This window comes from Cucurbita moschata, unplaced genomic scaffold (assembly GCF_002738365.1).
Source record: "Cucurbita moschata cultivar Rifu unplaced genomic scaffold, Cmos_1.0 Cmo_Scf00071, whole genome shotgun sequence".
NCBI lineage: Eukaryota > Viridiplantae > Streptophyta > Magnoliopsida > Cucurbitales > Cucurbitaceae > Cucurbita > Cucurbita moschata.
In genome coordinates this window covers 123,872-128,105 of record NW_019268587.1, presented here as the reverse complement: position 1 = coordinate 128,105, position 4,234 = coordinate 123,872, and positions in this window count along the sequence as shown.

The following is a 4,234-nucleotide window of genomic DNA, read 5'->3' as shown; positions in this document are numbered from 1 at the left end:
CGTCGGTACAAGCCGTTGTGGCTTTGAAGTACTGTTCGACGTCAAAGATGAAGTTCTCCAACTCTTTGGCGTCCCGATTCCCTTTGAAGGCTCTAGGGTCTGGGAACCTTAGTTTGTTGGATCCTGTACTAGTTTGTCCAGCCGCGACACCTTCCACGGCTTTCATGGTAATTTCAATTCGAGTGCTCATGGTGGCCATCCTTTCTTGGAGATCGTCGACTGTTGTTCTGAACTCATCAGCCAATCCATTGAACAAACTCATCATTGTGTTTTGTAGTACATCGAACTCTTCGCCACGTCCCTCTTTGTGTGCGACAGAGCTGTCCGGACTATCAGACGGTTTTGGGCTGCTCGTAGGAGCAACTCTTTCTTCGAGCGAGGTCACTCGAAACAACAGTTCTGCGATTGGCAACCCATCCAGGCGGTTGCCCATTGCGTCGACTTGGACGACTTTTTCACTCAGTTCGGTCACCCGTGTTTCCAGAAAACGGAGGGTGTCAGGGACTTCTTTGAGGAACAGCATTTCCTCCTCTATTAGCGTAAGCCGGTTGGCTTGTGCTTTGGGTGTCGACTTTGTCGTCGACATGATCTCGGTCTGTATGACGTTACGGAGCTAACAAAGCTCTGATACCACTTGACACAATCGCGCTTTCGAAGGCAGCGGACTAGCGATTGTGCGGCACTCACTTTCTAGCAACAAGTGAGTTCAGCCTATTTGTTCTTGCGTCGCCTACGGCCAAGCGACGTACGGTCAAGCCTCTAGCCTCGGTTTTAAAAGAAGGTTTTAGAAAACGAGGAGAGAGAGAGATTTTAGAAAGAGAGATTTTAGAAAGAGACGTTATATAAGCAAGCAAGAGAAAGATAACAACGGCTTAGCATATATAACCTTGGGTAGGGAGAAGTTGACGACTAGTCATATCCCCCTATAGTACATTCTGGGCCATTTTAGTTCTGGCAGGCCTAGACATGATATTTTTGAGGTGAGGTGTCATACGCTTTAGAATTACAAAGGGAAAAACACTAGAATGAAAAGACATGACAAGGGTTTGGCTTGTCATGGGCATGCGGCCATGGGCAACATGCCCTGGACAAGCATGACCGTGACACGCTGCACGTCAGCAAGGGAGGCAAGCACCACAAGCAGACCGACGTCTACTTCATCCATCCCGAGCCTCACGGACAACATTGTGAGCCTGGATCAACTCGATGAGGCTGGTTGCCACATTTCCATCGAGCGCGGGCTACTTACGATCTGTGATGATCGACGACGGCTGCTCACGCAAGTTTGGTGCACGGCAAACCTCCTTTACATCCTAGAGTTGGAGATAGAGCAACCAGTCAGCCTCTCGGCCAGGACCGAAGAGGTATCTTGGAGGTGGCACGCAAGTTACAGACACCTAAACTTTCATGCTCTAAAAAAAATTACACAAGGAGGAGATGGTGCACGGTTTGCCGGCAATCAAAGGCGTGAACAAGCTATCCAACGAGTGCCTCATCGGCAAACTGAAGCGCACCCCCTTTCCGTCTCAGATATCCTATTGTGCCAGTGAGCCATTGAAGCTCGTGCGCGGCGATATCTGTGGGCCCATCAAGCCAGCGACCCCAGGCGGCAAGACCCTCTTCCTCCTACTGCTGGTCGATGACAAAAGCCACTTCATGTGGCTAATTCTGCTGCAAGCGAGAAGTGAGGCAGTAGAGGCAATTAACTGATTCTGCTGCAAGCGAAAAGTGAGGTAGTAGAGGCAATTAAGCACTATTAAGCACTTTCAAGCACGAGCGGAGGCGGAATGCGCGGGAAGAAGATGCGGGTGCTGCGCATGAACCGAGGTAGAGAATTCACCTCGGCGAGCTTCGGTAAGTACTGCGACGAGCTCGGTATGCAGCGGCACCTAACGGTGCCCTACTCCCCCCAGCAGAACGGGGTGGTGGAACGCTGAAATTAAACTATCATCGGGACAGCAAGGTCATTACTGATGATGGCCGGGATGCCTGAGAGGTTCTAGGTAGAGGCGGTAATGACGACCGTCTGCCTCCTCAATCGGTCGCCAATGCGAAGCCTCGACGAGAAGATGCCACATGAGGCCTGGTACAACAAGAAGCTAGCGGTATGTCATCTCCGAGTGTTCGGCTACGTCGCATACATTAAAGACGCGCGTCCCCACCTCGCCAAGCTCCATCCCAGGGGGCTGAAGGTCGTCTTCATCGGCTATGAACCCAGAAGCAAGGCGTACAGGTTCGGCAGCATCGCATACATGAAAGTCGCGCGTCCCCACCTCGCCAAGCTTGATCCCAGGGGGTTGAAAGTCGTCTTCATTGGCTATGAACTCGGAAGCAAGGCGTACAGGTTCTATGATCCTGCAGAGGGGCGAGCTCACATGTCGCGCAACGTCATCTTCGACGAGAGCACCTTCTGACAGTGGAACGACGTGATCGAGGTAGACCACAACTCAAATCAATTCACGGTGGAGTACCTCATCATTGAGCCGAAAGGAGGAGCACAACATCAGGAACAGTTATCGCCGCCAGCAGCCGCACCCCCTGAACCAGTGGAGTTCACAACACCACGGACTGCGGATTCGACACTAGATGCTAATCACGATTCGGACTGCGGATTCGGACTGCGGATGAGCAGTTGCCATTTCCTTTTCTATTTTAGGATAATTTGTTATTTAAATATTTCAATTTAATTAGAAATCAAGTCATCGAGTCTTCAACAAATCTCTTCCCTTTTACTTTCCGTTATTTTTCCTTCGAAGAAATTTTTCTTCGGCTAGTTTTTTCGTCGACGTTTTCCTCCCAATTGCCAGAGTCAACAGCGACAACATATGTTCGTTCGCCAAAATTATGGTGTCAACTCTCCACCACCCCTAGGCCCTGTGGCCTAAGTATGCTACCCTATGACACATGCGTGTGTCATAGTGAGGGTGAGCATTTTGAGACGAGTGTCTCGAGCGACTTCCTTTGTAATCGGTCTTTCAAGTATAGTATTAGCAACGTGGGTGTGCCAGTATTGCACCCCAGACCAGGTTGGATTATGCACCCGATATCTAGTATGGGATCCGTAAATGACATGGCATAGGCACGAGAGGACCAATGCCTCTATAGAACCTAGATGGATGGGTGTTCGAGATGTCCCAATGTTATGAACAACATGTGCGCTCATTCTTTATGGCATAATCGAGCGAGTTGCGATGGCCAACGACACCCCGTGACTTTGGAAGGTGTTAAGAAATATGGCCCATGTTAATTAGGAACCAAGATATTGTGAGATCCCACATCGGTTGGGGGGAGAACAAAACATCATTTATAAGAGTGTGGAAACCTCTTCCGAGTAGACGGGTTTTAAAAACCTTTAGAAGAATCCCAAAAGGGAAAGTCCAAAGAGGACAATACCTGCTAGCGGTGGACTTGGATTGTTACAAAGATGATGTTGGAAGTGGCGTTGCATTGAGAGACCTTGGCCTCGATCGATGGTGACGAGAATACTACTTCATTTTTATGACAGCCTATGCTAGCATGGTTCTCAGCCAACGAATCCATTCCCAGAAAAACATCAAAATCCATCATACTAATAACTATTAGATTTACGTCTCGGGCTTGTTCCGTTATTACTTGTCAAGGTTTCACTCTATCCGTAGCAACTAAGTCTACACCTATTTGGGTAATATCAGACAGCATATGCAATAAGAGTTCTAACTCAAACCTTGACTGACTAACAAACAATATAGATATAAATGAATCCGTAGACCCTTAATCAAATAAAGTTAGGGTAAGATGCCCCAAGACAAATAATGTACTTGTCATCACTGTGTTAGAGTTTCCAACGTCCCTATTGGTGAAAGTGGTGCCTGGGAACGGGTCTGTAGGCCTTCTTATACTGCTTGGGCCTCTTGGCGGGTTAACTGATTTTTCAGTGTTCTTTTCTAAACAGTTCATAGCCATGTGACCCTCTTGGCCGTACCTGAAGCATGCTTTAGCCCAGACTAGGCACCATCTCCAATGTTTCCTTCCACACTCGCTGCACTGAGGTCTCTCGTTTCCTCTGACTCCCTATTCACCCGAATGCTCACCATGTCCCAGGTCCCTATGGTTACTGTCTGCCTATTGTAGTTGGCACACAAGTGGTTGACGACGCAGTTCTATCTGATTATACCTCTATTCTTTTCTTATGGTGATTGCTGGTGTTGTTGGCCCTTGGTGTTTTCTGATAGAACTCTCCATAGCCTTCACTGCT